The 27,486-nt window shown below is 38.7% G+C and overlaps 1 long non-coding RNA gene across 1 annotated transcript; it reads left to right on the forward strand.

Annotated features, from left to right (window-relative positions):
- Nucleotides 1-474: 474 nt before the first annotated feature.
- LOC309864701 lies at nt 475-27,087 on the forward strand. The gene is made up of 3 exons (XR_014311700.1): nt 475-664; nt 26,503-26,662; nt 26,918-27,087. It is a non-coding gene; the product is annotated as an uncharacterized lncRNA (long non-coding RNA).
- The last annotated feature ends 399 nt before the right edge of the window (nt 27,088-27,486 follow it).

The following is a 27,486-nucleotide window of genomic DNA, read 5'->3' on the forward strand; positions in this document are numbered from 1 at the left end:
ATCTTAATCAAAATTCTAACAGACTGATTGTAGAAATTAGCCAGCTGGTTCTAAAATGTGTATAGAAAGACAAAGGATCTAGAACAGCCTTTTTTTTTTTTCTGCAAAAGAAGAGCAAAACTGGACTATTTACACTGCCTGATTTAGCTTTCTTAAAAAGCTGAGTTAATTAATTCAGTGTGGTATGGGTGTAAATATAGACATATGGATCAATCATATCAGTGGAATGAAACAGAGTCCATAAGTAGACCCAACCATGGATGGCTGATTGGTTTTAATATAGTCACAAAGTTGTGCAATGATTCTAGGTTTAGAATACATTGTTTACCCCCCAACAGAAATCTATACACATTATCAAACACTCCCATTTTCCCACTTACCCCAGCCCCTGGCAACTAAGAAGTTACTTTTGTTTCTATGGATTTGATTGTTCCTTTTTTTTTTTTTTTTAATGATTTTATTTATTTATTTGACAGATAGAGATCACAAGTAGGCTGAGAGACAGGCAGAGAGAGAGAGGAGGAAGCAGGCTCCCTGCTGAGCAGACAGCCCGATGTGGGGCTCGATCCCAGGACCTTGGTATCATGACCGGAGCCAAAGGCAGAGGCTTTAACCCACTGAGCCACCCAGGTGCCCCGGATTTGATTGTTCTTGATTATTTCATGTAAGTGGAATCAAACGATATCTAACCTTTTGTATATGACTTCTTTGACTTAGCATAATATTTTCAAGTTCATCCCTGTTACAGTATGAATCAGTAGTTTATTACTTTTTATTGCTAAGTAATAGTCCATTGCATGGGTATGTCACATTTTGTTTATTAATTCAGCAGTTGATGGACATTTGGGTTACTTCCACATTGTGGCTATTACGAATAATGATGTTATGAACATTCACAGACAAATTTATGTATAGAATGGTCTTAATTTTCTTGGAAATAGACACCTGGGGAAGGAATTGATGGATCATATGTTAACTCTGCTGAAACTTGTGAGGAGATGCCAATTGTTTTCCAAAGTGGCTGCACAATCTTTGCGCAGTGACTGAGGGTCCCAATTTCTCCACATTCTCTTACCAACACAGCTTAATGTCTGTTTTTCTTATTATAGCCATTTTAGTGGGTCGAGAGTGGCATCTAATTGAGGTTTTGATTTGCGTTGCCCTCATGACTAGAGATACTAAGCATCTTTTCTTGTGCTTATTGGCCATTTGAAAAATATCTATATTTCTGTGCCTATTGAGGTAGACATGTGGTTTTTGTCATTTATTTTATGAATAGATCATATAATACTTGATTTTCATATATTAGATCACTCTTGCATTCCTGGGAGAAATCCCTCTTGATACTTGACACCCTTTTTATATGTTGCTGGATTCTGCTGGTTAATATTTTGCTGAGGATCTTTGCCTCCATACTAAAGGAATAATCTGTAGATTTCTCTTGTCTCTATCTGGTTTTGGTATCAGGGTAACACCGGCCTCAAAGAATGATTTGGAAAATATTTGTTCCTTTTTTATTGTTTAGAAGGTTTTGTGAAAGATTGGTATTCATTCTGGGAACCTGGGTGGCTCAGTGGGTTAAGCTGCTGCCTTCGGCTCAGGTCATGATCTCAGGGTCCTGGGATTGAGTCCCGCATCGGGCTCTCTGCTCGGCAGGGAGCCTGCTTCCTCCTCTCTATCTCTGCCTCCTCTGCCTACTTGTGATCTCTGTCTGTCAAATAAATAAAATCTTTAAAAAAAAAAAAAGATTGGTATTCATTCTTGAAACGCTTGGAAGAATTCATCAGTAAAGCTATCTGGGACTTTTCTTTATGGGAAGGTTTAAAATTACTAAGTCAGTTTCTTTACTTCTTAGAAATCTATTCAGATTATCAGGTTTTTCCAGAATCAGTTTCAGTAGTTTGTATTTCTAGCAGTTTATTCATTTCATCTAGGTTATTTAATTTCTTGCCATTCAGTTCTTAAGGCTTGCCTCTCTCTTTGAGCAGAAGCTGTACCACTACAGAGGAGCTAAGGTACAGATACAGAGGAGCTGAGGTACAGATAATGGCCTCCTTATCTGGCAGTGACATCCTTGCTGTACTAATGGATGCTGAAGGGAGCAGGTGCTAATCTCTGGCCTTCTTGGCTTGACTGCTCCTTCTGGAACCTCTGCCATTATGAGCAAATACAGAAGAGGCTCCATTGTTCCCAGACTGCTGATTCTGAGATAGTGTTTCTACACCATGAGTACAGTCAAGGAAGAGAGCCTCAGTCTCTTGGGACATGTATGATAGGAATAGAGTTTCTGCAGCACAGGGTGGGGACTGGGGGAGAAACACAGGTAGCCTGCCTCTCACAAGGTGAAGTTGCAGCCATATTCAAGGATATGGTGGGGAGCAAGAGCCCCCATATAAGTCTTGGCTAGAGCTGCCTGAAGTAGAGCATGAAAGGCAGTGAGTGTTTCCATTAGATGTAGCTTGAGGGTGGGGAGGAAGGAAGCAAGTCATGGCTCAGATGCCACAGACTCTTGCTCTCACCAAACTAAGTAGATTTCCCTAAATGAGTATTTCCTCATTTCCTATATATGCTTAGGATAGTTCCCAGGAACTAAATGGTTGAGTTTTTAAAAATAATTTCTTCCAGTAAAATGACTGTTATACTGGGGAAAGGGATGGTCCACTTCTCACTTCTTCATTCTGATCCTTCCTCTCTACCCAGTCAATGGATTTGCTTTTTGGACAAAGGCACCAAGGGGGAGAGGGCGGCAAGGATAATCTTTTCAACAAATAATACTGGAACAATTGGCTATACCTATGTAAAAAAATGTTACCTTTGTTCCTTATCTCACACCACACACAAAAATTAATCAAAATGATTGTAGGCGTAAAAGCAATAGCTAAAAGTATATACAACTTCTAGAAGCAAACATTAGAGAAAATCTTGGTAACCTTGGATTAGGAAGAATTTTCATAATCAGGTGTCACCACCAGCACAACGAATCGACCAGGGTAACCATGAGGGCTAAGAGGATGATGAAAAAAAGTTAAGAGCAAAGAGATGGGGGCAGGAGGAACACTGAAGAGGATGTCCAACAGTGCCAATTTATTCCACATCTTACAAGCATTTATAAGGCAAACCAGAATAGGAGGAGCATTACATCAGTAGCTAGTCAGATGACCACAAGTTCCTATAACAAGTTTACATTAACTACAAGCAAACCTTGTGATCCATTAGCAAGACAATCAACCAGGGAGTGGATCATGGGAGGTACAGAACAACAAGGATTAACTAAGAACTCAGGACTCTGGCCACATTGTTCCCTACTGCAGGGAGAGTGTGTGGGAAGTCACGTAGGCAGGCGATCGCACGACAGATAGCACAGACCCTTTTTCAGTGCACTCAACTCTCAACTTTCCCGTCCTTAACCTTGTCAAGGTGTCCAGACTTTGAAGGAGACACAAGTTAGGGCCTGGTTTGGTCCTCGACTCCAGCCGTGCCATGGCCTCCAACAATCAGGACATTAAAAGCACAAAGTATTAAAAGAAAAAGAAGATATGTTGATTTTATAAAATTTAAAAATTCTCAGTATTCAAAAGATATTTAAGGACTGAAAAGGCAAGCCACAAACTGGGAGAAAATATTTGCAAATATTTTCTAATAAGGAATTTATAACCCAAATGTATAAGGAACTCACACAGCACAATAAGAAGATACAAAGCCCAAACACAAATGGGCAAAAGACTGGAACAGACATTTCAATAAAGAAGGAAAACAGAGGGCAAATGAGCTCGTGAAAGATGCTCTACAACATTGGCCACTAAGGAATACATACCAAAACCACCATGAGATACCACTCTACTAGAGTGGTATTCTCTATTAGAATGGTTAAAATGTAAAAGACTGATCCTACTAAGTGTTGGTAAGGAAGTAAAGCAATTGGGGTTATCATTCACTGCTATGGGAATGAAAACTGGAACATCATTGGAAGGCTGTTGGTTTCCTAAAAATAGAAACCTACACAATCACCCTGCCATTCCACACCTAGGTATTCACCCAAGAAAAATGAAAGCATATACCCACAGAAGGACTTGTACACAATGTGCCTAGCAGCCTTACTTGTAATAGCCCATAACTGGACCAAAGCCAGATGTCCATCAACCAGTAAAGGAACAAATAAATTCTGGGAGAGTCCTATAAACAAGTGCCACTCAAAAATAAAAAAACAGTGGACTACTGATAAACACAAATGAATGAGTATCATAAGGATTATGCTAAGTGAAAGAATCCAGAAACAAAGGCCTAAATGTATTTCTATTTAGGTAAAATTCTTTAAAAAGCAAAACTATAACCATACCTATCCATGATTGCCAAGGGTCAAGAGAAGTGAGTAAGGGTGTTACTCTGAGTTATACAATTCCACACATATAACAAAATTCATCAAAATGCATACTAAAATGCATTGGTTTTATTTTGTATGTAAATTATACCTTAATATAGTTGATTAAAATGTATATGTACAGGGGCACCTGGGTGTCTCAAGTTGGTTAAGTGGCTGCCTTTGGCTGAGGGTCCTGGGATTGAGTCCTGCAACAGGCTCCCTGCTCAGGAGGGAGTCTGTTTCTCCCTCTGCCTTTGCTCCTCTTCCCTGCTCATGCTCTCACATGCTCTCTCTCTCAGGATGTACCACAATTTGTTTATCTATTTGTCTATTGAAGGACGTCTTGGGTAATTATTAATAAAGCTACTCTAAGCATGCATGTGCACATTTGGTGTGGACATGAACTTTTAACTCAATTACATGTGTATCCAGAAGCACGATTACTAGGTTTTATGATAAGCCTATGTTTGGCTTTGAAGTAAATTGCCAAACTGTCTTCTAAAGTGGTTGTACCAGTTTGCATTTCCTCCAGAGATGAATGAGATTTCCTGTTGCTCTGCATACTCTTCAGCATCTAGTGTTCTCAGGGTTTCGAATTTTAGCCATTCTACTAAGTGGTATCTCATTATCATTTTAATTTCCAATTCTCTGATGAAAAATGATGCTGAGCATCTTTTCATATGCTTATTTGTCACCTGTAGATCTCATATGGTAAAGTGCCTGTTCAGATTCTTTGCCCATTTTTAAATTGGGTTGTTTTCTTCTTGAGTTTTCTTTATATATTTTGGTTACAAACCCTTTAAAAAGCATGTATTTCATAAATATTTTCTCCCCATGTGAGCCTTATATTTTAATCTTCTTTACAGTGTCTTTCATAGAATAGAGGTTTTAAATTTTATTAAGTCCAACTTATCAATTTTTTCCCTTCATACATCACGCTTTGGGTGTTGTACCTAAAACCTCATCACCAAATCCAAGGTCATATAGATATTCTCTTATGCTAATTTCTAGGAGTTTTATAGTTTTCAGATTTTACATTTATATGCATATTGGATTTGATTTGCTAACATTGTTTTGAGCAGTTTTGCATCTATGTTCATGAGACATTTGGTCTATTGTTTTCCTTCCTTGTGATGTTTTATTTGGTTTCAGAATTACAGTAATGCTAGCCTCATCAAATGAGTTTCCATCTTGCTGCATATATTAATTATCAATTCTCATATATTGTCTTTTTCCATTAGAATCCTCAATATATTAGTCATAATTTTATTTTATTTTATTATTTATTTTAACATTTTTTTCTTTTAAAGTAACCTCTATAACCAAGATAGGGATTGAACTCACAACACAAAGTTCAAGAGTCATATGCTCTACTGATTGAGCTAGCCTGGTGTTCCAGATAAATTAGGTAGCTGGTAATTCCAAAATCTGTAATGTATCTGAGTCTAGTTTTGATGCTTGCTTTCTCTCTTCAGATTGTGTTTTTTCTTCCTTTGAGAAGACCTTGTAATTTTTTTTGAAGGCCAGACATGATGTATTAGGTGATAGGAACTGAGACAACCGGCTTTTTAATGTGAAGTTCTATGTTAATCTGGCTAGGAGCTAATGTTTTCTGTTAACTATTAGTGCTAGTGGCTTCAGTTTCTTCTAGTCCTCTTGTTTGTTTCTCTCCCCTGTTATCTTTGCATTTCCCTATGAACTCCTCAAATAGAAGCCCTTATAGCTCTTTTAGTCATAATCCACCATTATCATACTAGAGCCCTGTTGATGTGGTGTTAAGACATGACAGAGGGGAAGCATTCTTTAACTTTATGATTAAATCTCAGTCTTTCAATGGGTTGGAATCCCTTGGTCTTGAGCTCCAGAAGTTTTTCTTAGCCACTTTTTTCCCTCCCCTTATGTGCTACAAGAGGAGTAAGCCTCTGGAGAGGCCTAGAGTTATCTAATTCCCCCTTCTCCAGATCGATAAGGTATTTCACCTTGGAGGAGAATTCTTTGTCATGGAGAATATTTTGTGTGTATTTCAAAGTGATTATTTTTCCTCTGGGCGTAATTTAAAGGATTGTTTTTCCCCTCCTCATTCTCAAAACAGGAGAGAATTTTTCTCTGATCTTTTCCAGAAGAGCCTGTGGGACTCCTAGAGGTAAAATGCACAAGTGTGAGCCTTCCCTAAGATTAACCACTCAGAATGTTTAACTCTCAAGTTAGTCCACACTCTGCCTGCAGCAATTTGTCAAAATGACCGTCTAAGTGTTCCTACCAGCTACTTTCTCTAGTTACCTCTTCTCCCAGTAAGCTAAGCGTGACTGTGATTTTCCTTATTTGCTTCTCTCTCCAATTTTGTGGAGGCCATTTGCCATGTAACCTCAGTTCTCCAACGGATCCAAGAAAAGTTATCAGTTTTCAGTTTGTTTGGCTTTTTTCTTGTTGGGAAAAATGGGAATGGTGACTTCCAAGCTCTTCACATGTTGGAACTAAAAGCACACTTTCTCTCTTCCTTGTTCTCTCTTTCTTCCTATTCCTTTGTCCCATCACTCCTCCCATCCTTCCTCCTTTCCTTCTTACTGAAGCAATGTTGGCAAAATGTTAATATGTTTTACCTCAGTGGCTTGAGTTCCCCTAAATTCAGGCTAAAGGCAACAGGGGTAGGGTTCCTTGAGGAGGGAATGCTGTTTGTTGAGAGCTTGAATTTACATTCCAGACTCACTTCACAGTTATTAAAATAAAATGAGCTTCAGTTTCTGTAAAAAAGACCCACAGTAATCAGATCAGTAAGAAAGCACAGAGACCTCCAAATCTCACTTAATTGTCCTTCGGCACATTAGAAAGGCATTTTAAAGCATTTCAATAGCTAACATTTAAGTGTGTTCCAGACAGGAGATACTGCTTTGAAAGTCATTCCCTGTGCATCCTATTCACCTGCCTTTCCTCCAGAAGCAGGCAAGCTCTTGAGAGTTTCCAAGAAGTTAGACTGGTAGAAAAAGGCTCTCAGAATGAAGACTCATGTCCACTCAAGGTTCAAACTGAAACACTTTATAAAACCAACACCCTTGGGTCTGTAAGCTATTTAAGATTTTGATTATATACCAATTAATCATCTTTATAATAACAGCAACAATAACAAAATACTTTAGTCTCATCCAGCATATAATTCCCATACTGCCTGGTTTTATGTATAAATGGTTTAACATGACCACTATTACAATTTGTATTTTCCCTTATTCATAAGTCAAAGTTTATGTTTTATCAGAGATTTACATTGTGTTAGGATCATGCTGAACAGCTTTGCATTCAGAGTATTTGTTTTTGCTTCACATAGATACAGGCCAAATGGTTTCCCGTGAGTTCAGGTGTCCCTAGTATACCATTACCTACCAGCTACAGCTGCTCTGGATGTTAGATTTCTCTCCCTGCTGTGGCCAGATTTTGCCATGTGCCCTTTTGCTGGGGGTGGGGTGGCGGTTAGCTATGTGATATTATATTGGTTAGCTAGGGCTGCCGTAAGAAATACCACAGACTGGGTGGCTTAAACAAAAGAATTTATTTTCTCATAATTCTGGAGACTAGAAGTTCAAGATCAAGGTACTAAACAGGATTGGTTTTGTCTGAGGCTTCTCTCCTTTGTGTGTAGATGTCTCTCTTCTCTCTGTACCCTCATATGGTTTTCCCTCTGTCTGTGTGTCTGGGCCTTAACCTTCTCTTATTTTAAGATACCAGTCATATGGAATTAGGACCCACCTAAGGCCCTCATTTTAACTTAATTACCTCCATAAGGACCCCATCTCCAAATACAGTCATATTCTGAGGTGTTGGGTTTAGGACCTCAACATTTACATTTGGGGGGACCCAGTAATCATAACCAGTAACCATACTGGAGGCAGAGAGGGAAAGGTCATTTAAAAATGCTCACTGTATTTGAGGCCCTTTACAACATTATCTCATCCCTCACAAAATCTTAGGAGGGAGGGGTTATTCTGAGTTACAGATGAAGAGACCACAACAGAAAGTCAGGCTGTTAGGAAGTGCTGGGGTCAAGATGAACACCTGGGTCCTGGGTCCGGCCAGCTTCCAAGCTCATGTTCTGTCCATCAAATCATACTACTTGTCTTTGCCTTATGCCTGAAACTGTTTACTCCTGTGTCTTTCATCCTTTGGCCCTCTCGACTAAGTGACTTGTCCTTTGCCATCACCCCTACCCTGCCTACTCCCCATCCCAAATGATCAATTAACAGATTTGAGGAAATAAACATGACTTATCACTAGAACAGGTGATGGGCTCTTGTCCTAGAGTAATCCAAAGCCTCAGGCTTTCCTTACAGCCTCAGGTCAGCACAGACTCAGTAACTAGAGTGTGTATTTACTGGGGCCGTTTCCTTCAACGTAGATCTTCTCATCCAGGGGTGCTCCAGGCATCATGACCAGCAAATCACTTTTCAGGGATCTGGTAGTGTGTTCTGTGGCAGTTGCTGGAGGAATGCCTGTTATCACTAGGGACAAAGTCCTGGAAAAACCTCTTCTGCGTTGAGCACATTCCTTGCAACTGGACTCATGACAAAATAATCCTTTAATACATGCCTACCATACCCCAAACATGTTATTGAAACATTTGCATTGCTTCTTTTAAAAACCTACAAAAAGAACCAGTCTTGAATGTTGGCTGAGGGGACAGCTGCCTCTGGAATGATTTCAGGACACCCAGGAAAATGTCCTTGATTAAAGAACTCTGTCTCCCACTGGATATTGCTTTTCTGGCTTGTGTTCTGTTTTTCTTTTTAATTGCCTACATTTTCCACTCTACTATTGTGAGATAAATTATTTTTGTATTATTGAGCAATTAACTCATATTCTATTTACAGCTCTCAGACAAAATGCTAAGCAATTGCTCTCTCAGAACTTCCTCATTTGCAAATAACCAAGGCTGATTTGCAAAGGGTTCTGAGCTAATTCAACCATTTGATTAGTACTGATGCTGATAGGAAGCAAAAAGATAATCATTGTTCTTGAATCTTCAGCTCTCCACACACATGTATGTACCATTTCACATCAATTTTTGCAAGCAGTCCTCCCGGGCTGATCCGTTTCAATTTACAGAGACAGTCTTGGTATTTGTAGTAAGGAGTAAATATCAATCTATGAAACTTGGGGATTTGCCTCTATACGGAAGAAATTATAAATATAGGCAAAAATCATAAGAACTAGAAGGGAATTTAGAGATCATTTATTTCAGAGCCCTGATTTTGGGGCTGAGAATACTTATGTTTAGTAAAATTAAGAGATTCATTCAAGGCTTCACAATTAGTTAACGACAAAACTAGATGTTGACCCCAAGTCCTGGCTTCTCCCTTCAGTACCATTTTCTAGCAGGTATATAAGTTCATATACATGCTTGTTATAAACTGTCTCTACCAGCCTCCAAAACTGGGTTTCAAATCAACATAGTTTGTTGTTGTTGTTGTTGTTTTAAAACAACCTAGTTTTTTTTTTAATTAAATTTATTTATTTTCAGCATAACAGTATTCATTATTTTTTCACCACACCCAGTGCTCCATGCAATCCGTGCCCTCTATAATACCCACCACCTGGTACCCCAACCTCCCACCCCCCCGCCACTTCAAACCCCTCAGATTGTTTTTCAGAGTCCATAGTCTCTCATGGTTCACCACCCCTTCCAATTCCCCAATTTTCCATTTACTATAGCACCAAGAACCATAAGATACCTGGGAATAAACCTAACCAAAGAAGTAAAGGACCTGTACTTGAGGAACTACAGAACACTCATGAAGGAAATTGAAGAAGACACAAAAAGATGGAAGACCATTCCATGCTCTTGGATCGGAAGAATAAACATTGTTAAAATGTCTATACTGCCTAGAGCAATCTATACTTTTAATGCCATTCCGATCAAAATTCCACCAGTATTCTTCAAAGAGCTGGAGCAAATAATCCAGAAATTTGTATGGAATCAGAAGAGAAACCGAATCGCTAAGGAAATGTTGAAAAACAAAAATAAAATGGGGGGCATCACGTTACCTGATTATAAGCTTTATTACAAAGCTGTGGTCACCAAGACAGCATGTTACTGGCATAAAAACAGACACATAGACCAGTGGAACAGAGTAGAGAGCCCAGATATGGACCCTCAACTCTATGGTCAATTAATCTTCGACAAAACAGGAAAAAAATACACAGTGGAGAAAAGACAGTCTCTTCAATAAATGGTGCTGGGAAAACTGGACAGCTATATGTAGAAGAATGAAACTCGACCATTCTCTTACACCGTACACAAAGATAAACTCAAAATGGATAAAAGACCTCAACGTGAGACAGGAATCCATCAGAATCCTAGAGGAGAACATAGGCAGTAATCTCTTCGATATCAGCCACAGCAACTTCTTTCAAGATATGTCTCCAAAGGAAAAGGAAACAAAAGTGAAAATAAACTTTTGGGACTTCATCAAAATCAAAAGCTTCTGCACAGCAAAGGAAACAGTCAAAAAAACAAAGAGGAAACCCACAGAATGGGAGAAGATATTTGCAAATGACAGTACAGACAAAAGGTTGATATCCAGGATCTATAATGAACTCCTCAGACTCAACACACACAAAACAGGCAATCATATAAAAAAAAAAAAATGGGCAGAAGATATGAACAGAGTCTTCTCCAATGAAGACATACAAATGGCTATCAGACACATGAAAAAATGTTCATCATCACTAGCCCTCAGGGAGTTTCAAATTAAAACCACATTGAGATATCACCTTACACCAGTTAGAATGGCCAAAATTAGCAAGACAGGAGACAACATGTGTTGGAGGGGATGTGGAGAAAGGGGAACCCTCTTACACTGTTGGTGGGAATGCAGGTTGGTGCAGCCTCTTTGGAGAACAGTGTGGAGATTCCTCAAGAAATTAAAAATAGAACTTCCCTAAGACCCTGCAATTGCACTCCTGGGTATATACTCCAAAGATACAGATGTAGTGAAAAGAAGGGCCATCTGTACCCCAATGTTTATAGCAGCAATGGCCACGGTCGCCAAACCATGGAAAGAACCAAGATGCCCTTCAACGGGCGAATGGATAAGGAAAATGTGGTCCATATACACTATGGAGTATTATGCCTCCATCAGAAAGGATAAATACCCAACTTTTGTAGCAACATGGACGGGACTGGAAGAGATTATGCTGAGTGAAATAAGTCAAGCAGAGAGAGTCAAATTATCATATGGTTTCACTTATTTGTGGAGCATAACAAATAGCATGGAGGACATGGAGAGTTAGAGAGGAGAAGGGAGTTGGGGGAAATTGGAAGGGGTGGTGAACCATGAGAGACTATGGACTCTGAAAAACAATCTGAGGGGTTTGAAGTGGCGAGGGGGTGGGAGGTTGGGGTACCAGGTGGTGGGTATTATAGAGGGCACGGATTGCATGGAGCACTGGGTGTGGTGAAAAAATAATGAATACTGTTATGCTGAAAATAAATAAATTTAATTTTTTAAAAAATTAAATAAATAAATAAAAGAAAATGCCCTACAGCATTCTGAGGGGACACTATCAAGGATTATAGATCTAAAAGTTAAACTTGTTTGGTTCATGGGCTCATACCAACACAAATTATGTTCTTGCTCTTCTGCCAAGATGATCTAACCTTCAAGTAGTCTGCATCATTCTTGGGAGCAGGTGTTTATTTGGATGCAAAGGTCTCCTCTCCAGTCCCGCCCTCTGGGGTCTCTCTCCTCACATGTGGAAATGAGTATTCACACCCTTGTACTTGATAGTAACTATTATCTGTGACCCCTTGCCCTATTGATCATCTGTACTGACTAGCACTGTACTTATTTATGATCCTGTCCTAGCTCCCTTAGATCATAAGATGACCGTGTTCAGGTGTCTGTGCCCATTACAGGACCCAGGGCAGTACTCTGCATGTCATATGTGGCCCAGAAATACTCATTGAATAAATGACTAAGTGCGTAACTGCCCTAAGATGGAAAACCACATTTGTTACAAACTGGTTGCATAAGAAAATGCAATGTATTTCATATGTTTAAGAATTTAAAAGTTTACTGTGAAATGAAGTGTCAATTCTTATAAATGTGTATGGATGACTGTTACTATTCACACTTTCTGTCCCATTGGATTTATCTGATACTTTTGGACCTTGGCTTGCATTAGTGAATATAAGTTACACTGAAGATGTCTATGGGGATGCCTAAAATGGTCATGCCTCTATGGTGACAAGAGAAATTTATATAGTCCAGGTTTCTTAATTTACAGGTAAAGCAATCAAGGCTTTTAAAATTATATTTGTTCAAGGTCAAAAGTAAAAGCATAGTGATGGTAGACAGCTATATTTATTATAGATATCAAGTAGAAATTTTTTTACATATTTGTGAACTAAAAAAAAAATATATGCACTTGCATATACCTCAGATTTTTGGCTTCTATGTGGAAATTAACTTTCAGGAAAAGAATACAAATTATTTGTTTGTTTGTTCAAAGTTTAATTTATTTATTTGAGAGAGAGAGCACAAGTAGGGGGGCAGAGAGAAGCAGACTCCTGCTGAGCAGGGATTCCCTACCAACACGTAGGCTCAGGACCCTGAGATCATGACCTGAGCTTCTGAAGGCAGATGCTTACCAACTGAGCCACCCAGGCATCCTGAAAGAATCCAAATTATAACTGGAGCAAAGACCCTACATAAACACACCATTAATTTTGCTTGACTTTGTGAAAAATGTCCTAGTATTGAAAGGAGCTAAATATTGACATAGATTATTGGGTGGGGGAGGAAGAATACCACCAAAGAGCAGGCCAGGTATTCTAACTTCTCCTGATGCTATAGATTTTTTTTTTAAGTAAAAAAATAGAAGTATGGACAGGTTGTCATTACCAGCAACACTAATATATATCTATATCTGTATCTATATCTATATCTATATATTTTTAAAGCTTATTGCTTGGGGGAAAAAGTGAGTCTTCAAGAATTAAAGAATACAAACTTTGAATAACTGAAGAGTCATTTGTAGTTGACTTACTTTTCTATCCTTTCTTACCTCAGGGGCTAGTGGCTTTTTTCTTTCCAGTTGATCTCTTCATTTTCAGACCCCTGCTTTTCCCTGTGATTCCCTCCCTAGGGTGCCTGACAAAGACTCTTCATTCGCAAGTCCAACTCAAATGTTCTCTCCCTTGAAGAATTTACTCTAATCCTCCATGTTAGAAGCACAGACTCCCTTTATTGCATGTTCACAGATTTCTTCCACTCATGGTGGCTTTTATTAGAGCCTGAGTGACTGAACATGATAGGATCCTCACCAGCTCCTGTCACTCTATGCTTGGTCATCATCCTGGAAATAAGTCCTGACTCTGGGCTTGTTCTCTCATGACCATTGTTCTCAATATATTCCTACCTTCCCCTCTTCCTCCTTCCCAAATCTTTGCAATCTATATCCTGGAAGCCATAATGCAATTAGTTTTGGAGATATTTTGATCATGAACCAAAAAATAAATCCTCTTATTTTTCACAATTCAGAAAACACAAGGAATATGTATACATTTTATAAAACAATGTGGGCTGCATTCTAGTATCTTCCATTGTCTTTAAAAAATATACTCATTGTTAAAGACAATTGTATATCTACATGCAAAAAAAATGAAGTTATATTCTTACCTCATACCAATATACAACACTTAACTCAAAATGAATCATAGACCTAAATGTAACAGCTAAAACTATAAAACTTCTTGAAGAAAACATAAGAGAAAATCTTCATCACCTTGGGTTGATAAAGTTCTTAGAGAAAATACCAAAAGCAAAATCCATAAAAGAAAAATTGATAAATTATATTTCATCAAAAAGTTATATGCTTCAAAAGACACCATTAAGAAAATGCAACGACAAATTGCAGCCTGGGGAAAAAAAAATTTGCTGAGAAAATATTTGTTAATCTTATGCCTGAAAAAGGAATATATCAAGTCCTCTCATAATTCCACAATAAGAAGATAAACAACCCAATTACAAAATGCACAAAAGATATGGCAATATCATATTGTGTGGTCATATCATATTGAATGGTCAATAAACACAGGTGCTCAACCATATTAGGGAAATTAGAACCTCAATGAGATACCACTATAGATCCACTGTAAAAGTCATAATCAAAAGACTAACACTACCAGCCGGAGAGTATGGAGCAACTGAAACACTTATACACTGCTTTTGGGAATGTAAAATGGAAGAGCCATTTTCAAAAATAATGTAGCCAAACAGTCATATGATACAGCAGTTCCACTCCTAAGGATATATTCAAGAGAAATAAAGACATATTTCCATCCAAACACTTAAACACAAATGTTTATAGGAGTATTATTGATATTAGCCCCAAACTGGAAACAATCCAAACGCCCATCAACTGGAGAACACAATGTGGTATATCCATATATCAGACTATTTAGCAATAAAAAGAAACTCTTGATACATGTTCATCATAGATGAACTTCAAAAACATGCTAAGCGGAAGAAGCTAGACACAAAAGACTATCTATTGTATGATTCCATTTATACAAAATGTCTAGAAAATGCAAATATAAGGAGACAGCAGATCCGGGGTTGCCTAGGGCTGAGGATTTGAATGAATTATGAGGGTAAAACTTTGTATGGTGTTGGAAATGTTCTAATACTAGATTATGGTGATGGCTTTATAACCGTAAATTTGCTAAAAATTAGTTAATTGCATACTTACAATAGGTAGATCCTATGGTGTGTAAATTATACTTCAACAAAGCTGCTTTAAAAGTTAATACTGCACAACAAAACCTGCTAATGTGATTTCCTGGCCCACTAACAAGCCATGATCCATTGTGGAAAACATTGCCTTATTGTATAGTAAGATCATGTCCCTAGATCCTTATGCTTTTCCCTGAAAGTTCCCTCCACTTCTTGCCCTAACCAAATGAAACCAGGTCACCAGTTTTATTTCCCAATGTTATATCCAGCTCTCCTCCAAACATGGACTCACCCTCTTCTCCTGTGGAGTTTCTGTCATAGGGTTTTCCCCCCTATACATCTGGTTAATGGTCAAGATCTTCAGTGGTACTTCCTCAAACCTGGCCACATTTCTCCATTTCTACTCCACTGCCTTAGTTCAGGCCACGATCATCTCTTGACTACTGATTATTGAAAGAACTTCCATTTGGTTGAGTTGACTCAAATCTGGCCTCTTTAAAAGCACAATCTTGTTGTGTCTAAACATTTTAATGGCTTCCAGCACCCATAGGGTGAAGTCTGAACTATATGCCTCTCTCCCCCCAAAACCAAACACTCCTCTAGGATAGAGATTGAAATGTTTATAATCATTTGTCCTTTGTAGCCCCCAGCACAACAGACTCTACAGGGTAGGACTCCACAGGGTCATAAGCCAATATGCATTTGTGAGTGAATGAATGGGAAAGGGCTTTTCAAAGAACTGCATTAGGACCCAAGAATTTCTGGTTCCCCATGAAGTTCTTGGCTTTTGGTTTCACCAGCAGAGCAAACAAGAGGCTCCTGGTAACAATATGCAAACTCACCAAATGTTCTGCATTCCTGATATCTGCCTGGGGACTCATCATTCAGACACTGTTTTGACTCAGGAGAGTTGATTAGCTTGGTTCTGGACTCCAGTCAGCAGCCTCTTCTTGCCAGGCACTCCTAGAATCTTCCAAAGAGGAGGAAGAACACATGTGACATTTATATTGAACATAGAGATTTGAAAGAGACTATGCACATGTGTAGTAATCGTTTATATCCCAAATGTCTCCAGAAAGGCTTAGTTCATGTCATTATTGAGTCTGGCGTAGTGACAGATCTGCACTACGGGAAGTAGCGCAGGAAAGCATCTCACTGTCCTTTCCCTGTCTGCCAACGTGAAAATAATCTCTGTCAAGGTGCACCCTCTTGGTTCACTGCGGAAACAGAGCTGGGCAACTTCAGGAATTACTTGGCTGCCTGTGTCTAAAAAGCCTGTTTTGTTTGATTCTACAGGTTCTGCTGCATTTTTCAGAAGAAGGGTTGGATAACTATTTTTTACCCAAAGCTCTTACTGAAAAGAAAAATCACCATGGCATTCAGCCAAATTAAGGCTGCTTTCTGTTATGAAAGAATAGAATTCTTAGAGAGGACTTACATGTAGCCATTTTGACACTGACCTTCATCTTCAAACTTTAATTAGATCATGTTCTTTTCTTCAGAAAGATAAAAAATAAAACAAGAGGAGCCAGGATTCATAAAGCAAAGATCTTCATTGAACTGACTTCTCAAAAGGGACCATTTTTAAATAATTAAATTACCTTTGGGGTTATATTTGAAAATGTTTTAAGATATTTTTATAGTTCTATTTCCCTGCACCTTCTGTTCTTGCTATCTCTTTGTTTTACAGTTATGATTTGCTTCATTCCAGACCATTCTGTCTCTGTTATGACCAAACCATCTCTCCCTCTGTGCCCAGTGCAAGTGCTATTTCCTCCAGGAGTCCTATCCTGGGCTTAAGCCATCACAAATACTTTTCTGGAGAACTATTTATTATGTTTTAAACAAAGGTTGCCAACTGGGGGTAACGGTTTGGGGAGGAAAGCACATAAGAATCTTAAATGTAATTTTAAAAGGATGTCATAATATATTTTGAAATAAAGGGAAAAAGGCTATTAATATAGATTTAGGGATATGAAAAAGAAACAATCTTTTCAAGAGAATAGAAGGTAACCTCTCTTGTAGCCCACCTAGAGATTCTCCAGGTGCAGCGCTTTTTGTTTAATTGAGAAAAACTAGCATGGAGTTTACACCACACTCAGCACTTAATATGTAATACTCAACAAGGGTAAAGTTCTTAACAGTTTACAAAGGGCTCACACACAGTTCTCAGTCCGTATTCTGACCTCATAGGCAGGATCAGAATTACCATCTCTATCTTAGGTAAAATAGCTGAGTGTCAGAGAAATTAATCCTAAGAAATGGCACGAGTAGTAAGAGGGAGACCCTGAAAAGGATCTCTATTGAGTTAGCTTTCTTTTGCTATTGAATAGAATCAGAATATGCCACCCTGAAAATATGCCACTTTGACTTAAGGATTCTTTTGAACTGAAGGCAATTCAGAAAACAGCAGACATAGGAGAATTTCTCTCTCCTCCCCTTTTCTGCCTCAAAGCAAGCATAAATTTCCCTTTGTGAAAGTGGACCCTCTCTCCTTTCCCATCCCAGGAAGAGAACATGACTCATCACACACACACACACACACACACACACACACACACACACACACTGACACACTGACTGAAGTCTGCATAACAAACCTTATAAATAACCCTTATTTTCCATTGCTTTCTTCTGTATATTTACCTTCCCACAATTTACTGCCCTACAAGTCCACATCCCTTTTCCTCTGTCTTGACATTTTTGTGCAATTTGTCATCCTTTGTTGAAATGGTACATAAGCTCCCAGACCTAACCACTTTGGGGGATTTTCGCTTCTTTTCTGTGAGGCTCCCCAGGTGCATAGGATATAAACCTGTTCTGCTAACAGATAATTCCCAGGACCTGTTAATTCCCAGTACCCAGACTAAGGGAATAATCTAAGAGGGCAGAGGAGAAGTTTTCCTTTCCTTATGTTACCATCTGGAATTTCTCATATCTGGGATCTCCAAATTTCTTGAGAGTTCATTTCCCCTAACCTTTTCATGGTGTTCAGTACAATTATGGTGAGTGAGTGGGCGGCTGGCTGGATGGATGGGTGGAATGGATTTGCTACAAGAGATATTTAAATTTAACCTGTAGGTGTTACAGAATTGAAAATACAGTGATAAATATTATGGCTTCCCCAATACCTTGTTAATATTCTCTAAATTAAGAGATCTATAGAAAGCCTAAAGTTATTTATGTGTTAATCATGATTATTAACTTGATACAGCTGGAAAGATTAAGAGCTGATTTTGATCAAGTTCACAAATCATTGGACACAATCATTCATTATTGTTCAATGAACAGTAAGTGCTCATTCCTCTTCTTCTCAATACACAGGTGAGCATGCTTATTTGCCCTTTAAACAGACTCCTCAAAGAAAACTAACAAGGTCTGTGATAAAAATATTCAAACAATCAGTAACCTAGTCATCAGTTATTTTTTCTTTTTAATATAGAATTCCTTTACATGTAAGGAAAATATGGGACCAAGGAGCTGGGCCAAGAAGGTCTATACACAATAGAATTATCTGACATTTTTGCAGGTGAAAATGGAGTACCTGTGCAAATCTCCCATGTGAATTTAGAAACAGTTGATTCATTTGGTGGCTTTGCCTCCAGATGACTTTATCACTGAAACTGAAGTAAGTATTTCAAGTCAATCAAAGCTGATTCCTCCTCTCTTAGTTGAGACTAAGAAAACTAGGTTCCTTGTCAGCTCTTGCTAATGAAGACAAAATAAACCACACTTGCTCTTAATCACTGGCATGGGAACTACACTGCTATAGCACGTGGTTCCAAGGTCTCTTCAAATGCATTTAAGGGTGCAACATATGTTGGTTGAAAGTTTGGAACCAGGGAAATTTTAAGATTTTTCAAAGTAAAATTTCCAAATAAATTCTGCTTCTTCCATATATTTCCAGCTCCATGAAGAATTTAATACTTGATTATTGATGGTCTCCTATGTGCCAGGAGCTTTCAAGAGCATTATTTTATTTTCCCTCTGTTATTACAATAACCTCAGGCTCTTGCCACAGCACTGCACTGTTTGCACTACCAGTGATCGGCAGAAAAAGTGCAGGCATGTTTTTAAAAATTAAAAACCTTTAGGAGGGCTCTGTAAGTTTTTTTGTTGTCTTATTTGATGGGTGTGTTCCATAAAGGAGAAAAGCAGAATCTCATAATTTTTAAAATATGCAAATTATCTTTATTAGAACAATTGGTGCAGATGGAAATGCTGTCAAAATAAATCCTTTAGCCCCTAAAGGGGAGCATGTATTTATCAATTTCCCTGCTTTTATTTCATGCTCATTATTTTATTTCAGGCTGGATGAATCATAGAAATCTCATGATAATTATTTTGAAGTCAGATAAAGAAATTTATGCAAGTTCCCTAGTGTTACAAATCCCTAAGTTTTCTCTCTAAATATTTTAAAGATTTAACATTAATGTTTAGAAAGGTTTTTTGAATGTCATATTTAAGTACTTTCTCCCCGAAGACTACATCATCCTTTTGCTAATTAACCAATGTGACGGCTTCTGGCCAAAATAAACTCTTTAGCAAAATGACACTTGCGTGTTTACCATGGTGCAGTTATTTAAACATTTGGATGCCAGGAAATGGAGTTTTAAAACACAGTTAAGTAAATATTTTTTAACATTATCCAAGTGGCTCCGTTAACTTGATTTACAAAAATATTAGCAATTTCTGTGGCAGACCTTCATTTCTAAAAGACTATTCTACCAATTTCTTAGGAATAGCTCTTATTGTGGATCATCTTAATTTTGTTCAGCTCTGAAGAAATTTAAAATCAACCTAAATAATGAATACACAGTTATTTCCCCAGGATATGGATCACACAGCTGAACTCCAGATACCACAATGGGAGTAAAGATAGTTGAGTTTGAACAGAAACTTTTAGGCACAGTTGAGATTTTTGGACATGACTGGGCAAGGACTCCCATTTTACAGAGCTCTTTGAGGCATCAACTCCATAAACCAGGTGAAAACTCTTCATACATAGACATCCAAAAATTATTTACTTTTACTGGGATGAGAGCATCTACAGTTGTGACTGAGCCAATAAAATTCAGCTGGAGCAACAGGCAAACTATAGGTTGAAACTCATTCTTCAGCTTTTGCCCTTGAGTTGGGAGTTCTGCTTTGCCTCAAAATAAATCAGAGCCCATTCACTCCAAAGCAGTTACTGACTGACCCCAGTGCCTGCCATGCCTGCCCCGGAGCCCCTCTGTGTGCTGGTGTAGCCAGATGCTCACCGAACCCCCCATTACTAACTGCCCTCCACCCCCAGCCCATTCTAGCTTCTCCAAGTCTCCAAGAAAACACAATTTTTCTCACCTGTATTTTCAGATTAGTTCACTTATACAAAAGTACTTATTTTCCATAAGCTTTTATAGCTGATTCCCCTGATAACATTTTTCAGTATGATCATAAAAAAAGGTACTATAATATAACCACTTATTAAATGGTAAAGTAAAGTTCATTACCAAGTCACACATACACACAGAGATGATAGAACTATTTTTTTTCTTTATCAAACCCCAAATGCCTAAAACAGCATGTTGAAGGATGTCTCACTGACCATCTATCTAAGAGCCATATAGGGTGCGACTAACAGACAGATTTCTCTGGAGGACTCAGTAACCTGCGACCCATTTAAACTCCCATGGAAATGTTAACCAATGCTTGATTCTGAGCACAGTGATACGCATTCAGTCAGTACCTGATTGCATTTGGATTTACTGAGGAACCAACATATGTCACTACGGTATGACGCTTCTCCCTTGCATTTCTTCTCTTCATCCACAGAACACCAACTGTTGCTTTCCAGCCCACCCTTACCCTTTGAGCCACTTTGCCCAAGCCCAAAGCACGTTGTGAGCGCCACGTGGTTGGGAATTGGGGTCCTGCTTGGAAAGTCAGTCTTGAGCTACTTGGTTCTTCTCTTTGTTCCTCAAGCCTCACCCCATTCTGCGTCTGAAACTTAATTCTGGAGGGTGGTAACAGGGAAAAGATGACAATTACTCATACGAGTAGTGCCAGATTTCTAAGTAAGAGGGCAGAGACAAACAAGATGCTTGGTGAGAAACTTCAGGTTAATGTTCCTCGAACAGCTTACATGTTTTGAGTAGTGTGAATGAGCACATTTATTTCCACTGTTATTTCACCAATAATACCATCACCACATGTCCTGTAGGCAAAAATGAATACTTTAGGACCTCTGAGGTAAATACTGAAAAAGCCAAGTGTGAGAGTATACTGATCCAAGAGCCAAGGTATTTAAGATGAGATTAATTAATAAAGTATCACTGATCTCTCAGCTGATTTGGCAAATTTCTCTGTAACATTGCTGGGTCTATGTGGCTCTTTAAGCTTGGTTAGCAATTCCAGGTAAATAACCACCAGCTAAGTCTTTGAGGTTCCTTCCTTCAAGATCAGATATCATGAACTAAATAACGAGCATTCTTGCTTTCTGAAGTCCCTGAATAGGCTTCAGAAATTATGTACAGTAGTGTCCTCTTTATCTGTGGGGGATGTGTTCCAAGACCCCCAGTGGATGCCTGAAACTGTGGATAGTACTAAACCCTATATATACTGTGTGTGTGTGTGTGTGTGTGTGTGATAAAATATAAATTCTAAATTAGGCTTAGTAAGAGATTAACAATAACCAATAAAAAGTAGAACAATTACGACAATGTAATGTCATAAAAGCTATGTGAATCTCAAAATGTCTCATTGATCTGCAGTCACCCTTCTTGTGATGAAGGGAAATGCAAAATGCCTGAGTGATGAGGTGAGGTGAGGTCAGCGACCCAGGAACGGTGACACAGCATTAGGCATCTGCTGACCTTCTGATGCTACGTCAGAAGGACGATCATCTGCTTCGGGACTGCGGTTGACCATGGGTAACTGAAACCACAGAAAGCAGAACCACAGATTGGGGGGAGGGTGTCCTCTGCCGAGTCCTGGATGGTCTTTCTATAAAAGCAACAGCGAAGACTAAGCTGATAACAACAGATGAAGTTTTAAACTTTGTACAGCAACACTGAAGGACTGAGATCACATTTGCATTGAGTCTCTAAATTCTTATGCATTTGGGTACTCCTTAATTTGGAAGTTCTGAACTGAGTTTCATTTTGAGAAAATTGCCACTAGAAGAAATGAGCATGAGCAGAAAGGATACCATCCAAGTAGAGATGGCACAAGGGAAAAATCACTGCAAAGAACTATATATTTTATTTTCTATCTCTATAAAAAGTATAATACATTAACAAAGGTAGACACAAAATGCACGGGATGTCATGCTTTTTTGACAAATCTATTAGGACCCTATCCCTATTTGGGAGCTGACATTACAGCTCCTTCTCTATTTCTGTTCTGTTCCTGGCCCCCTAGCTTGTTGCCTTCCCAGCCATGACCTTGGTCCAGTTCTCCACACTCGCTGTGCTATTTCCTATGCCGACTGGGCTCAGGACACTCTTTCCCCGAGACCATTTCAGGAATGACTCTCTCACCCAGAACCCACGTCACTCTCACCATTTTAGAACTGTTTCTAGCATATTCACCAGGAAAGTCATTGTATTCAGCACAATAACATTTATGAAGAGTAGATTATAACATGGAGTAAGAAATATAAAGAGGAGATCAAACAGATAAATGGAGATTCTGAACACATACTTTCACAGAGATTCTAGATGTCATACATATAATTCATGATAATTTAGGGAGATCACTTTTATTCTTGAATTCTTAATCTACATAAAATCACTCACTACCTCAGGAGCATGGAAAGATTATAAAGATACGAATGCCCCTGGGTGGCCAGGTGCTTCATTGTCTTACGAACAGAACTAAAAATACAACAGAGTAGTTACAAGGCATAAGACACTAATGAGATAAATCATGGCCACTGATTGTTATTTCTTTCTTTAATCCTTGTCAATTGCTACATAAAAACATACTCTGAGAAAATGGGACCTGCCATCCTGGCAAAGAGTTGGCAATCCCAAAGGGTCCCTGACAGCAGAAAGTAAAGAAACTCTGTTTTGTGGGGAGTCCCTGGCTGAGAGATAATAGACCGTGGTGTCCCCCAAGGAACAAAAAATTTGGAGACAGAGCAGGTGAATTTGCGATTCTCTTCCCACTCTCTGGAAGCCAGGAGGAGCTGAGTGGACACTGCGTGTCACCAGCTGTGCCCCAGACCAGCAGAAGGCAGTGTGGCAGAATCTTCCCCAAAGAAAAGAAAAGTCATTCATACCAGAATCCAGGACTAATCCAGACAGAGGTGCCTTGGCTATTCTGGATTCTGGGATATGGGAGAGAGTAAAGCACAAGTTTTTTTTATTTTGTTTTGTTTTGTTTTTTTTAAAGATTTTATCTCTTTATTTTGCAGGCAGAGATCACAAGTACATGGAGAGGCAGGCAGAGAGAGAGGAGGAAGCAGGCTCTCTGCTGAGCAGAGAGCCCGATGCGGGGCTCGATCCCAGGACCCTGGGACCACGACCCGAGCCGAAGGCAGAGGCTTTAACCCACTGAGCCACCCAGGTGCCCCTAAAGCACAAGTTTTGGGGACAGATTAACTCTAATTCTGATTGGCTACTTGCTAGCTAGCAAGTGACTTCTTGATACTCATTTTCATCATTTATAAAACAGAACTATTCACATCTCCTTCATAGGGGTACTGTGTGATTTATAGAAGATAATACATATGAGACCATTTTTGGCACACTGCAATACTGTTTCTTACAACTAACTTTATGAACTTGGCAAGTTATTAAACTTTGCACCTCTATCCGCTCATTGATAACATGACAATATCATAGTACCTGCCTCAAAGAGGTCTTATGAGTATTAAATGAGATAATACATGTGAAGTCCTTCAAATCATTCCCAGTATATGAGATCAGCTATTTTTAGTAATAGTAATGAATGTTAAATATTAATATTAGCAGTGAGCACTCAATAAATGAAAACTATAATCATTATAATTATCATTACCATTATTCAGAGACTATAAATAAAGAAACATTTATTAAGGAATTTTCCACACTCATAAGATCTGCCTGCTGCAGAAAATAAAATTGATCTTCCTTTCTTTTCACCAGTTTCCTTCAGTCATAATGTGATCAAAGTGTTTATAAAAAGAAATCTCCAGGTCAGGCTATAGGGAGCATTTCTGAGGCTTCTTAATGCTTAAACTTAAGCCAAGAAATGCACAAAGTGACTCCCCAAAATCTATCTGGGCTTTTCCACCAACAGAAAATACATTTATACAAATATTGACATGTAACCATGTGTACAGGCATTCCTAATCAACTTGGTCAAAGGGTTCAAATTTCCATGGTCTTTGGCAGTTTGAAATAGATTCTAACAAGGCTGTCAAGGTAGTACATTAGATGCTTGCTATGCTATTTAAAGATCAAAGAGTTATAGAATCTTAAAGATAAAATAGATACCTTGGTGGTCATCTAATGCAGCTTTCCACCCAATGGAAGGCTCTTCATCCCCAAGAATTCCTGCCAGTCCCTCCCTTTAGGGAGAGCTTGCTCAGGGACTAACCACTGTTGGACAACTTAAGTCATTATAAAGTTTCTTCACATATTGAACTAAAGTTAGCTTCCCAGCATCTTCTACCCAACAATCTTTTTTCTGTCCTCTGAATCTAAGAAATCAAACCAGAGCCCTCTTCTCCATGAAGACTGTTCATTGACTCTCCACAAACTTTAAAACAGCTCTCATGCCTCCCCTTGGTTTTTTCATCTCTAGTTCTTCTAGCCATATTCTATCCAGTCTTATCTAGTATTATCATGAATAGTACAATGGGAATATTTCCTCCAGGGTGGACATCTGTTGTGTTTACCCATCTAGTGTCCATTTCCCTTTGCTGCTATTCACAGGGCTCCTCTTTTATATGGGAACTATTTCATGTATTTGGGATATAAATAGTTCTAACTTACTGCTATTAACCTCTTCAAATCAAGAATGGGCTCGTGACCTAGATATGGCCACCCTATCCTGTCCACAGAGATTGGTTTAGGAATGTGATCTAAGACAAGTCAAGGGAGCCCAATTTAGGGCTCTGTTGGAACCAGTGGGGAAGGGGTTTTCATTGTGCTAGTTAGTTTAATGTAAGTCCTGGATGTTAAAGGTCTTGTGTGTCACCATTTGGTAAGAACATGTTGTGGAATGACTAAAACACACAGGAAACAAAAATCAAGAGATTGAGAGAGGCAGATTTCTCCCTACAGTAAGCACTTGACTCCAACTAGGCTGTAAGCAGGTTTATCTCTGGAATTTGTAAGTGTGACAGGTGATGTATTTTTGGTTTTGGAGTTTTATTTATGTCATTTTCAACTTCAAACAAAACTGATTAACACACCTCCCTTACTTCTGTCATGGTAAGAGGGCAGACTGAGGCATGGGTCCAGTCTGCTCCCTTTATCCAGCGCCTAGCAGCTGCACAGTTCCCCCTATGAAATGAGGCCCCATGAGAAGTTGTTATCAGCTGTCTTACTCTGGGATCCCTTGTTGTAGGAAGAGAAACTGACTAACCAGCGCAAAAGATAAGGTGTATTAAAAGGATACAATGTTGCAATCATAAGTGAAGTTGTCCTCCCTTTCAAGTTTGGATCTGATTTATTTTGATTCAAGTACAACATATTAAGATTGCTATAAATATTGATTCCATCATCACTTGAATTAGTTGTTTCTGGCAGCTGTGTATCTTATGCTTACTATTATGAGTATGCCTTCTATGATTTACTAAACTACTAATATAAAAGCTAAATAAGACAAGGCCTCAGAGCCCATGGTCTACCACTGGAAATCTCAACAGGTTCACCTGCCTACCTGTTAATATCCTTTGGGTCTGGCTATCCAGCCAGCTGCAAAGCTAACATTTCTCCAATCCAACTCACATTTCATCATAACCTACCTCAAAGGAGATTGTGAAAAACACTCTTCTTAAAAGTGAAAGTAATAAGCCGCTGCACCTGGCCTCCACCATCCCCTCACTACTTTCCAGTGGTAACTGCTACCAGAGACATTGCATTCTGGAAGGCAATTGTCTGCCTTTCCAACGAGACCATGAGCTGCTTGAAGGAGCCAAGCTCAGTGTCTGCATTAACATATTGGTATTCCTCTTGTCCATTCACTTGTCACAAGTTAGATTTTAATTTCTGTTGTCTATAAGTGACCCTATGGTATTCTGGCCTAGAGGCCCAAACTGAGTGAGACACCACTATTTGGCTTGCATAACCTCACCAGTTAAACATAGTTGGAGTGATTTGGAATATACAGTCATATACGTGAGAATACTTCGACCAGGAAATTATTGAGCTTTTATAAAATATCCATTTAAATTCAAAATAACCCTGAGAAATGATCACATCACTGACCTTTTTTCTTTTGCAGATAAACTCAAGTTTGGAGATATTAAATAACAGCCTTTGACCAGTGCCTCATCTATAATGTCACCAGAATGTGATTCGAAGCCACTCTTGCCAGGGCTCATGGGATGACCTGGGGTTCTGAGATTTCAGGCCTTGATTTACAGCTCACCAGGGACCAACAGGTTAAATGCATTTATTATTACCTATTTTTAAAGATACCCATTGTGTGTGTGTGTGTGTGTGTGAATTCTTTTTATTTACATATAATGTATTATTTGCCCCAGGGTATAGGTTTGTGAATCCTCAGGCTTACACACTTCACAGCACTCACCATAGCACATATCTTCCCCAATATGTGTGTTTTTTAAACCCATGATATTGAACTGTATTTTCTCACTCGCTGTGTTTTCAATAAAGTTTTTTTAATAAAATTCAAGGTTTGGATTCTCACTTCCAAGAGAGAAGCAGACCCTTTATAACTGGAGGTGAAATTCATCACTGTAGAGCCTGAAGGATGTTGGCTTGGTCACGTGTTGAAAGGCGGTGCAGCTGCCTGCAATGAATCCCCAGCCAGGGACATGGGAGCGAGATGGTGAAAGGGTCTGGTCCAAACAAATGGAACATCTGGCCGGAGAATTCTGATTTCCTCCTTTGATTCTTCCCTCTCTCAAGTGCCATTGCATAACCTCTGATGATCACTTATGATCCTTGGAAGTAAGGCCAAGCCATTGGTCATGCTGTCAATATTTCTTCTGCACTATCATTTTTATTGTGAAAGCCATTATGAATCAAAAAAAAAAGTAATAATAAAAATAAAAAGCCCATTTCTTCCAGAAAGTTTGCAACTTACAATATTTGTAAGGGCAATTAGTGGGCTCTAATAACTGGATGTTACTTCATTTCTTTAATAATTAATCAAGTAGTAAATGAATCTATTATAAAGGATAATTATTTAATGAAACTATTAGTAAAAATTTCCTAAAAGCAGAAGGCAGGCACTTAAACT

Source organism: Mustela nivalis, assembly GCF_964662115.1.
Source record: "Mustela nivalis genome assembly, chromosome: 5".
Taxonomy (NCBI): Eukaryota; Metazoa; Chordata; class Mammalia; order Carnivora; family Mustelidae; genus Mustela; species Mustela nivalis.